Raw genomic sequence first — 12,978 nt, forward strand, 5'->3', positions numbered from 1 at the left:
CCTTGGCTCATGTTAAAAAGTTAAAGACCTTACCTTATTTCCAGCGCTGTGGGGGCCTCGTCACCATTGGCTCCGCTCCGCTCCATCTCCTTGGCTGATATCGAATTTGGAGACCTCAGCCAATCCTATCTCCCATATGAAAGCATTGGGAGGCTTTTGCGCTTGAACACAACACAGTGCTGCGCCAATCAGATTCTCATCTTAGAAATGTATTGCACCTCTATTGTGAGCAAAGCATGGAGACGCTGAACATCAATGTTGCACACTGTGCAGCAGTGACACATGAAGCACCTCTAGTGGTTGCATGAGTGACTGCACCTAGAAGTGTTCTTGGGCAGTAATGTTTACATTAAAAAACAATAATTGTTCTGGTGACTATAGTGTCCCTTTAAATAAGCATGCTAAATCTGTTCCAGGTTCTAGGAAATATTTAATTATGAATAATCCTACATTTTCACTTGCGTTAAACATTTAACATAAAATTTGTCATATTCCGTACGCAAGAGTTGTCAAATCATTATACCACCCACTGGCTAAGAGCACATTGCCTAATGCTTGACCCAAGTTTGACTATTATTTTGTAAGGAGGTTGACCTTTGAAATCACATGTGGACCAGACATTACTAAGTTACAGTGGGTGAAACCAGGTCATTTCCGAGGCCATAATGTCATGCTGAAAAAGTATATTGTGCTCTTATGCATCTTGAATATTTTGGATTTGTGTGAAGTTTAAAACTATAAACACTACAAATTATACAAGACTAAATGTGTGCTCTGACTACTAGTATCTCATTATTTTACATTTATCAACTAAATAGGGGGCGTCACATTTAGCAGTACTAACCTGCAACATAAGAGTTACTAGAGATATATTGTATTGTCGCATGAAACTTGCTTTTCCTTTATATCTTTCTCATACACAGTTATTGAATGTAAATTGTTCTAGTTACTACTCTTAACTATGCAGGGACCTGTAATTTCCTTGCACCGTTTTCTTGTGAATAGTTCTGCCTTTGTCAGATTTGGTTACCTGCATGTCCTGCTTTAACTCTTTCCTGATGTTAGTGCGTGCTATGCTGTCCTATAAAAGAAGGATTCTAACGTGATTAGGGCAGCATAGCGTGCCCGAACGATCAGGCTTTCTCTCCAGCATGTATACTTAAACTTCTCACTTGATTTCGATCAGGGGACTGCCTGACAAACGAGGCAGTCCCCTTGCAGCCAGTTATGTGATCGTGATCACATCATGTTTACATGACTTGGATAACTGTGTTTAACGGATTGACTGACTGCAGGGGGCTGCCTCGGTTGTCAGGCAGATCCCCCAACATAAAACTAATAAAGATATGTAAAAAGGCAAACAAATAAATACATTTATAAATAAATGAAAAATATTAAAATAATAAAATAAATATAAATCTTGTTTTTAGCCTTGTCACCTTTAACACAATCTTTTGTTGTTCTCATCAAAAGTATATAATTTATTTATTTTTATATAACCACCCATGTAGCACAAATAAAGTAAACTGCCCTAGATTTGCTTTCTGGTGCCACATTATCTGGCTCTACCCCTGGAACTGTAATTTTTCTGTGTTCACCCACTCCCTTTTGTGGATCTGTGCAACCCCCTCACTCAGTTATGTTCTTAATTACTCCTTGTATGTCTGTCATAAACCTCCTTTACCCTTTTTTATTTTCTCCTAACCAGCCTTACTCCCTTGTGTGTCTCTTAACCCCCCCTTACCACACCTACCAATATTGCACCATGGTAGAGCTGCATATACCTTTTCTAGGTATATAACTGGAGCTCAGAGTGATGTGCAGAGTGGGAGTCTAGAGAGGCAGAAAGACCAAACTTCTGGAATAAAAGGGAATCATGACATGTAACACATGTCATGTGTCCTTAAGGGGTTAAAGGGACACTATTGTAACCAAAACAACTGTAGCTTAATGAAATCGTTTTGGTGTATAGAACATGCCCCTGCAGTCTCACTGCTCAATTCTCTGCCATTTAGGAGTTAAATCACTTTGTTTATGAACCCTAGTCACACCTCCCTGCATGTGACTTGCACAGCCTTCCTAAACACTTCCTGTAAAGAGTCATCTAAAGTTTATCCTTCCTTTATTGCAAGTTCTGTTTAATTTATATTTTCTTATCCCCTGCTATGTTAATAGCTTGCTCAACCCTGCAAGAGCCTCCTGTATGTGATTAAAGTTCAATTTAAAGAGCAGGAGATAAAATTGTTCAAGGTAAATTACATCTGATTTGAAAGTGAAAACAATTTTTTCATGCAGGTTGTCAATCATAGCCAGGGGAGGTGTGGCAAGGGCTGCATAAACCAAAACAAAGTGATTTAACTCCTAAATGGCAGTGAATTGAGCAGTAAAATCTGAGAGGCATGATCTATACACTAAAACTGCTTCATTAAGCTTAAGTTGTTTAGGTAACTATAGTGTTCCTTTACTGTCATATGCCCATCTTCACCAACTGAAAACTATTTAGAGCAGGCCGCGGAACATGCAAATCCTCACCTTATACCTCTCTTACTTAACATAACACAATTAGTGTGTGCTGTCCAGCCACAACCTCCTTAGTTCACTACTGCAGTTTGGTCAATACATTCTGGAATTATGTACAACATAGACACTGTGATAGCCTAGAAGAGTATGGAGGCCTTAAATCTTCCCTTCCAGAGTGGAGTCCCACCCGCCACAATTTTTAGACCAAGTGATTGATGCTACTGAGCGAGGGTAATAAGAAATAAGCTACACTTTCATAACGCGGTTACAAATCTGAGCCACTCATGTTACTATAGCCTGGGAAAAGCTGTGTGTGCGTCCGTCCGTCCGTCCGTCCGTCCCTCCCTCCCTCCCTAGAGTGCATGGGTTGAGAACCAGGGCCTTGCGTCTCATGTGAGCATGTCATCTTCGTTAGTCATGTTATAATAGATTCTAGGAATATATGTATCCTTTTGCTACAAAGATCGATAATATTGACAGTTACCAAATAACACAACAGCAACAGTAAGACAATGAGCCTACGTCTATCCCCTGTTTGTACTCCCACCTCTAATATCCGCCTTCAAGATTTCTCTAGGGCTATACCGTTTGTGTTGAGCAGGGCCCTCAAACCATCTGTTCCTGTGCATCTAACTTGTCTGGTTACTATTGTTTGTTCATCCACAGCGCTGCGGAATTTGTTGGCGCTTTAGAAATAATATTAATATGCATAGACAAACCATATGCAACCCTGGCATACTCCTACTACACTGTTTCTGATTATAGTAGAAGACATGCTAACTAAATCAATGCTTATCTTACAAGATCCCACTGCCTAGGGTCGCTTAATGGATAATTCTGCTCTGGTTTGACTCTGTTTTATTTATATAGATGATATCCTAAAGTTGAGTTAGGCTGTTTGTACCCATTGTGTATATTCTAAGATACATCTCTACAGTATGCAACTGTCACTTGAGTTAGTGTGGATGCCAACAAGGAGACAGAATTAAGTCTTCACTGACTTGTCGTGGGGATCTGGACTGTGTGACTAACCATGTATTCTATGTTAGTTTTGTAGAAAGGAGAAGTTTTTTTTTATTTAAAGGAAATTCTCACCTCCCAGAATTTGTTTACTTATCCCCTATGTCTAACAACGGTGTGTTTTTGGCTTTTGAAACATGCAAACAAGTGTAGAGATCCTCACAACTTTCTTACTTACTTTATCTTGTACATTATTGCCTCAGTATTGATTCACTGAGAGTCATTGTTACAAGCTCCACCCTTTTATGTCTTTGAACCTATTATGTAGAGTTGGTGTAAAAAAATAAACAGTTTCTGATTCACCTTCTCCAAAGCAATGTGTGCCAGGACTGAACTTGATTGTGATGTCTGTTGCTAAATCCTTTTATATTAAAAATCAAAACAATAAAATATGAATTATTAAAAAAAAAAAAAAAAAAAAAAAAAAAAGAGAGAGAGAACAGTGTAATACATGATACATTTTTTTTACCATAAGTTGTTTGTAATTTTCATTATTTGTATTCAGTGGTGCAATTTTCAGAGAAGTGCAGGTTCCCCTTTTTTGGGGGGGTGAGGGGAGAGGGGTGTAAAAGACAAATGTGTGCATATGTTTCTTTTGCCAGCCACTGCCTTCTTTAATTTGGTTTAGTGCTTGTCATGCTGTACACATTTCTCAATCACACAGTAACGTAGGAGTACTGCCAGGAAGAAATGGTGATATACCGTATATACTCGAGTATAAGCCGCCTCGAATATAAGCCGAGGCCCCTAATTTTACCCCAAAAAACTGGGAAAACTTATTGACTCGAGTATAAGACTAGGGTGGAAAATGCAGCAGCTACTGGTAAATTTCTCAATAAAATTAGATCCTAAATTTTTTTTTACCGTGTGTGTGTATGAGTGCAGTGTGTGTGTGTGTGTATGAATGCAGTGTGCGTGTGTGTGTGTTGCAGAGCCTTGGTGGGGGGTGGGCAATTTTATTATTATTATTTTAATAATTTTTTTTTAATTATTATTTTTTATTTTATTTTATTATTTATTTATTTTTTCGTCGTCCCCCCTCCCTGCTTGATACATGGCAGGGAGGGGGGGGGCTCTCACTCCCTGGTGGTCCAGTGGATGGGGGCTGGTAGAGAGTTTACTTACCTTTCCTGCAGCTCCCTCTGCCAGCTCACACTGTAAGTCTCACGGCCGCGCTATGACCCCGCGGCTCTCGCGAGACTTTCACTGGGAGCTGACAGAGGTGCTGAACGGACCGGCGCGGAGGAGGAGGGAGCTGACAGGAGCTGCAGGAGAGGTAAGTAAACGCTCTGCAGCCTCCACAGCCCCCTGTCTGTATTATGGCAATGTAAGTTGCCATAATACAGACAATTGACTTGAGTATAAGCCGAGTTGGGGTTTTTCAGCCCAAAAAATGTGCTGAAAAACTCTGCTTATACTCGCGTATATACGGTAATTAGCAAAAATTTATTTTATTGTGAATTTCACAATTTGACGTTTAATGAAAAAACTCCTTGAATTTAAAATGGCAAATGTACAAGATCGCTTAGGTTCAGTTAAAGGACCACCAAAGTCAGCCTGGCCACTTTATCTCCAAAAATCTGTCTGGATGCAGTGACCCTGTAGTTTTATCCCTGTAATGTTAAACATTTCAGTTTTGCAGAAATTGGCATTGTTTACAAAGTAGAGCTTAGCAAATGTTTACCTTACATTGCAGGGTTAAACGCCTCTTCCTGTTAATTGCCTTCTAGAGCCTGCATGGGCCTCCTGCGTGTGTGATTTAAAGTTCAGTTTCACAGTTCTGTATATTAAAGCATCTAAAGTAAACACACTGCACTGATTTACAAAATAAACAATTGTTCATGTTGGCTGTGAGTCACAGCCAGCAGAGGTGTAGCTTGGACCTCACAAAAAGAAACAAAAGTGATTTAATAAATATCCGTGAATTGAGCAGGGGGACTGCAGGGGCATGATCTGCAGTGTTCATTTTGTCAGGAATTTTTGACAAATTGTAGTCGACTAAAACTAAAGCAATTCAGATTACTAACATACAACTAAAGCTAAAATGGCCTTTTAGTCAAAAGACTATGACAAAAACTAAATTTAAATTTGCCACCAAAATTAACACTGCACAGAGGGGCTGTGGAAGGGGCAAAAGAGACAGAGGCTTTAACCCATTCGATTTTAGTAGTGTCGACTAAAATCTACTGGAGATTTAGTTGACTAATCCGAGACTAAAACAAAAACAAATCAGAAGACTAAAACACAACTAAAACTAAAATCTTTTTTTAGTCAAAAGACTGTGACTAAAACTAAATTGAAATTAGCTGCCAAAATTAACACTGGACAAGATGAAGAATTGTTTTGTAAGTCCTGCCTAGTGTGCAGCACTGTCATTCACTGTCTCCACTCTGTGCATGCAGACACTGAACTTTCCTCATACAGATTCATTGATTCAATTAATCTCTATGAGGAGATGCTGATTGGCCATGGCTGTGTTTGACTTGTGCTGGCTCTGCATCTGAACTGCCTCCTTGACAGTCTCGGCCAATCATATGGGGAATTACTGTGATTTGCTCAAACTACCACTTCTGATGTTAGCAGACATGGGCAGTTCACAGGCAAACGGTGGCAGAGCCAGAAGCTGCAGACTTGAAGACAAGTAAGATTTTGCTATATTTAGGGAGGCAAGAGCGGACTAGATAGTGGTTTTTAACACTATAGGGTCAGGAATACATGTTTGTGTTCCTGACCTTATAGTGCTCCTTTAAGATTTTCTTTCTTAATTGAGAAATACTGTGTATCTCTATAGCATTTTTGTCTGGAATTAACACTGAATAGTAGGAACAGTGTTTCATGTGGCAGAAAACTCATGCCACCCACAGGAAACTGGTCCAATGATGACCTTCTAGATCTCCTCATTAGCTAATAAAGCATTTTGTTGCAGGATTTACAGGAACAGATCATTGTGTTCCCTTTACTGAAAGTATGCCTGCAGGTTCACTTTAAAACCTTTAATGTCTTGACAGTAGAGCTGTAAATATGTACCATTTGGTAGGTCTGAGCCCTGGCAACAAATTGTTACTAGTATAGTCTACAACAGTGTTAATTTTGTCGACTAACCATTTTAGCCGACTAAATTTTTTTTTTAGGTTTAGTTGACTAAAACTAAAACAATTCAGATGACTAAAATACGGCTTAAACTAAAATGGTATTTTAGTCAAAAGACTAGAACTAAAACTAAATTGAAACTTGCCACTGAAATTAACACTGCACAGAGGAGCTATGGAAGGGGCAAAAGAGACAGACCAGGGCTTGGGAGAGAGAGAGAAACCTAGAGTGGCTGGGGACACACACAAAAGAGACAGGGGCTTTAGCTAAACCTATTAGATTCTAGTTTAGTCGACTAAAATCTACTGGAGATTTAGTCGATTACAATTAGACTCAAACAAATACAATTCAGATGACTAAAATACGACAAAAACTATAATGGCTTATTAGTCAAAAGACTATGACTAAAACTGAATTGAAATTTGCCACCAAAATTAACTCTGGTCTGCAGTATCTTAAACCAACCTTCTGTGACATATCTGAGTCACAGGCAAGCCTTTAAAGGACCACTCTAGGCACCCAGACCACTTCAGCTTAATGAAGTGGTCTGGGTGCCAGGTCCTTCTAGGGTTAACCCATTTTTTCATAAACATAGCAGTTTCAGAGAAACTGCTATGTTTATGAATGGGTTAAGCCTTCCCCCTATGTCCTCTAGTGGCTGTCTCATTGACAGCCGCTAGAGGCGCTTGCGTGATTCTCACTGTGAAAATCACAGTGAGAGCACGCAAGCGTCCATAGGAAAGCATTATGAATGCTTTTCCTATGTGACCGGCTGAATGCGCGCGCAGCTCTTGCTGCGCGTGCGCATTCAGCCGACGGGGAGGAGAAGAGGAGGATCGGAGGAGGAGAGCAGGAGGAGATCTCTCCGCCCAGCGCTGGAAAAAGGTAAGATTTAACCCCTTTCCCCTTTCCAGAGCCGGGCGGGAGTGGGTCCCTGAGGGTGGGGGCACCCTCAGGGCACTCTAGTGCCAGGAAAACGAGTATGTTTTCCTGGCACTAGAGTGGTCCTTTAAGTCCTCCGCTATGTTTAGATGGGAAAATGGTCCTGCAGGATATGGGATACTTGTTACTGTGTTCATTAAAGTTTCTATTTTGCATTCTGAAATCTTTTGTATTATTTACAAGCAAAAAGTATTTTTTTGCATTATGCTGCACCATAGGTCTTCCTCCTTAGATTCAGCTTCATCATTACAGAAAATTACTTTTTGGGCTATTTCAGTGTATTTACTCTGCTCAGGCACTGACAGCAGTGAGTGAGCTGAGCTGCTGTAAACCAGGCAACTTGCATGAGAATAAGGCCAGACACATTTTTTGATTTTATTATCATTTTATAGCTGCATTGTTTTGCATACTGGTTTAAAATCTTGTAGTGAGGATATATAAGAGCAACTAATTGACAGACAAATGTTAACAGATAGATATTGGTGTAGAATCTATAGAGTATGTCTGTTGCTTCTATATCTGCAATTTGGTTGTACATTGGTTGAGAAAGGGGGATTTATGAAACACGTATACAATTCATACAGTGCCTTTCTGATGGCCAGGGGCATTCCTCTGGAGGGATGAACATAGCTAGCTCTTCATAGCTCGTTGTCTCCCTCTAGCTTTTTAACTCCTCTGGATGGAGCATCACATGGGTGGCAGGTAGCAGTAGTTGTTGCACAAAGACATCAGCAGGAGACATGACCCCCGAGGCAGGCTGAGGCTGTTTGCAACTCCATGCACATGGTAATTCAGTCTGTGTCTCCATACAGACAAAAATACTGCAGGGAGAAGGGGTATGGAGATTCTGGGAGAGGTTTGAGAGCTTCAGTCTTCAGTCTGGAACTTGGCGAGGAGGAAGTTTGGGCTCCAGGCTCAGGGACATGGCAAAGAGATAACTGGGGTCTGCTGCAGGTCAGATAATTTGGCACATATCTTTAATTTCTATTCATAGACAAAATCCCTATACTCTATATGTGGTAGAAAGCAAATAAAAATAAGAGCTGCGCCTATAGGAATTAGAATAAAAAGTCCAAAATTTGAACGAAGGATAGAAAATAAAAATAAATAAATAAAAAAATATAATAAAAAGTCTTATCTAGATATATTTGGTGCAGTCGTCTGATATGGCAATATTCAGTCCGGAACACTTTTTCTTGATTAGTTCTTCCTTGTGAGTCCACTCATATGTAAGAGACAAGAAAGGGAGCCGGATAGTGCAGTAGGTTAAAAATGAAGAAGTAAAAATAATATAAAACTCTTGAATGCAAACTCACATTTGGAAGAGCAAGAACTTGCTCTGGTGTGGAGGGCGTGCAGCGGTTTAATCCCTGCTTATGGGATATGCAGTAGGTGTTCTTCGTATTCGGTGTGTTTCCTCCGTCCTATATACGTCAGACACTCGGATAGAGAGAGACAACCAATAGTGTACACTGATATGTGACTAATGAATAAAATAAAGAAATAAAATGGATACTCACAAGAGGGGAGCAGGTCAACTGCTCCCTTTAAATAGCGCTGGTGGTATTATCCCCACCTAGGATTACTTGGAGTCCGGAATAATGATAAAAGGCCAGGTAAAAAGTAAGATAAATGTGTATAAAAATACAATATTAAAAAGTAGTAAAATATACTTTAATATTAAAAATACACAATATAATAACCATAAACGCGTTTCGCCAATACGGCGTTATCAATATGGGGAAAGAACCTGATACCTGGCAATGGAAACTTTAAATAACAAACACAGTATTTTGAAATTGGCGCCAAAAAATTGAGCAACCAATCACAGCAAGAGTTGACAATAAATAAAATAAAACCATTTTAAAAACAGTATGAATACAGTATAACAAGGTAGAGAGCCATAATAGCAGCATAAGTGTATAGTTATATATGTTAAAACGAGCTTTATATACAAAGAAACAGTAGAATATAGCACGGTCACATGACCGGCATAAATGCCCAGGGGGATGCTGGGAACTGTAGTAGGACGCCGGTGGGCACTGCGCAGCCGCCGGCGTCTTAATAGGGATGCGGCTGGGGGGGCGTGTATGAAATCACGTCAGCTCGCATTAGACATGCGGCTGACGTGAAGGAAAGGGACGACGGCCCGCACAAAGCTGCGGGCGTCATGGCAACCAAAATAACAAAGCCGGTCGGCTCGCACAAAGCTGCGGCCGGCCGGCCAGGGCAAAAAACAAAAATGAAAATAAAATAAAAATAGAATAAAAATTAGGAATAAGTGGAAGTGACTAGAATAAAATAAAAACATGAGTTACACATCATGTCTGATCCATAATACAGTGTGATCAGACATGATTGTAATAAAGAGGGGAAGCATAGATAAATAGTATATGGTGTATAAAAAAACAACTTAAATCAGCATACAATAAAAGCATGAAATGAATTATACAGCATATCTGATTGGGCATGATGGTATATAAAAAACGGAAGCATATAAAAAACAGAGGACATCTTAAAGAGACATTAATCTCAAAAAATATTAACACATAAAATATTAAAAATGCAATATATACAGAAATTATAAGAAGTTAAACAAGTCAAAATCAACATTGAGGCCAAGTGGGGCAAGGGTTTGGAGTTTATAAACCCACTCCATTTCTTTTTTGCCTAAAATATTCTTAATATTTCCACCCCTCCATGGGATGACACATTTTTTATCCCAATACATTTTAGCATTTTCGGGTCTTTGTTATGTATAATAAAATGTTTGGATACAGAATGATTCTGGTATCCATTTTTAATATTTCTGCAATGCTCGCCCAGACGAGTCTTTAGGCACCTCGTGGTCATTCCAACATACTGGAGGCCACAGGGGCATTCGAGCAGATATATAACATTTTTTGTAGAGCAATTAATAAAATCATTTATTTTATAAACCTTATTCGTCCTATTTGACACAAATTCAGTAACCTTTTGAGGGACATCAGGGTTGGTTTTTAACACTATAGAGTCAGGAATACATGTTTGTATTACTGAACCTATAGTATTCCTTTAAAGCAGTGGTTTCCAAACCAGTCCTCACGGCATGCTTACCAGTTCAGGATTTAGGGATTAGCTAGTTGTGTCTAAGGTGTTTTTAAAATGAAAAAAAACACCTTGACACAACTGGGTAATCCCAAAATCCTGGACTGGTGTGTATGCCTTGAAGACTGGTTTGTAAACGACTACTTTTAAAGGAATACTGTAGGTTCAGTAATCTATACACTATAGGTTCAGTAAACTCTGTGCTGTCCCAGCATCTCCAGTGTCTGTGTATGAGGCTGGACAGGAAGAGAAAGGGATCACTTCCGATCTGCCAACTAACTGCGTCTCACACAGAAAATCCCTTGCAGAAGGAGCAAGGAATGCACGGTTTGATTTACACAGTATAACCGTTTCTGCAGTTCTACGATCACCCTTCTCCTACACCTTATTCTACACCTGCCAACATTGGGGAGTTCTGAAATTCTGCTGGATTGGGTAGGATAGTATGGGGGGGAGAGCATTTCCTAGATGGCATATGGATTGTAAGAGGAAGTGCCTCAGCACACCATGCTGCATGCACAGAACGTTTCTCAAGTGCTCTACCACAGTGCAGGCGAACTGATGATACTGTTGACAGTGTGTTTGTGATGTACCTAGAACTTCCAAATTTGGAAGTGTCCCACTGGGTTTGGGATAGTTAGGTCCTATCCCATAGTGCTAGGTACATAAAAAAACAAGGCCCCATATAAAAAGCCACAAGACTCTATATGAACTCTGCAACATTCGGGGGGCGGAGCCTGACCAGCATCCTGACTACACGCGTGATTGCAGAGCTCCTGCAGCTAAAGCTGGAAAACCGCTTAAAAATCTGCAAAATAAGCTCTCACCTACATAAGACTACCCTACCTGAGCTCAGTGTGCCCCACTGAACAAACGGACACCCGTCTTGAGAGAATCGGTGCACGGAGTCCAAAGATGCATGAACGAGGCCTGCGGGCGCGGGAACAGGGGAGAGACGGCCGATTTTCCCGTCCTCTCGCTAGCGGCCCGGGAGGCATGAGGCTCCCCTCCCCCCCGGATCGGTGGGGGTTATCCCGATCCCTACCTGGGAGAAAGCCCGGCTACCCAGGAGACAAGCGACAAACCCACACAACAAGCCTGCAGAACCAAAACCTAAGGCAGGGATAGGCAACCTTCGGCTCTACAGATGTTGTGGACTACATCCCCCATAATGCTCTTACACACATAATGCTGGCAAAGCATCATGGAAGGTGTAGTCCAAAACATCTGCAGAGCCGAAGGTTGCCTACCCCTGACCTAAGGCAACCAGGGGCCGTCCAGGCCCAAACAAAATGGCGACACGGTCACAACCTACCGCAAAACGCACACTCATCAAGCCTCCTAAGCAAACACAGGAGTTCTACGAATGGTTCCGCACCAGCCTTTGGACTAGGCTCCATGCCCAGAGACAATTTTTTAAGATGGCGATAAAAGCAGTGGAGGCATGGATCCGCCCGGCAATTCGGCGCCGTCTGGGCAGGTATCCCTCTCGCACCTCCAGGGAGCCTCCCCGCTGGGGACCAACACGGAGGGAAACAACACCAGGTACCTTGGGCGCTGGCACTCACACCCCGATGCCTCAGGGAAGGTCCCGCCAACATGCCCGACCCGCCCGCACCTCAGCGGCCCCAACTACCCTCACCCAGCAGGGTGCAACTACACACGCAGCAACTCACAGTGCCAACCGCGACGCTGACCGAGAGGTAGTAAAGCTGGATACCGGCGTAAGATGCAAGGGGAGAGCCCCTCCGCGGCCCACGGGGAGAAGAACCTCGACTACTGAACACACTATAGGGGCACCGGCACATTGCCTGACCGGCGTGGGCTGAATAAAGACTCACAAACTGCCAGCCTCGAGGACTAGAGTTATTTGTACAAATTAACCCACTGACACCCGGCGGTATTACCCTAATTTTACATGTCTCCTATTTGTTTGTTTTCACCAGTGCATATCCTCAGCAAACTACCCATTATCAAAGGTTAATGTGCTTGTTATGTTTAATGCTTACAGGCCTAAGGGCACCCTCCGGCACCAGGGAATGAGTCATAGACCTTCCCTCTCCCATGTTAGGAAAGGGTCACATGCAGGACCTTAACTAAACAAAGGCGGTAACGCTTGAAAGGCTCATCCTAGCCTGCCTTGGAATGTTTTAGCTTATGTTTCAGCCTATGTCCAGCAACCACACGTCTCACAAGCATGTAAATTTCAAAGTTAAAATGTATTTTATAAACCTGTAACGTACGCCACTAGCTAACACTATCTGTTACCAATCGACTAACCATAGATGTAAGTAACACAGATATAAAACATTTTATTAT

General features: G+C 41.4%; 1 protein-coding gene across 3 annotated transcripts in view; it reads left to right on the plus strand.

Annotated features, from left to right (window-relative positions):
* JAK2 (Janus kinase 2) overlaps positions 1-12,978 on the plus strand; it is a 274,226-nt gene that overhangs the window by 80,201 nt on the left and 181,047 nt on the right. The window lies entirely within an intron of this gene.

This window comes from Pelobates fuscus, chromosome 5 (assembly GCF_036172605.1).
Source record: "Pelobates fuscus isolate aPelFus1 chromosome 5, aPelFus1.pri, whole genome shotgun sequence".
NCBI lineage: Eukaryota > Metazoa > Chordata > Amphibia > Anura > Pelobatidae > Pelobates > Pelobates fuscus.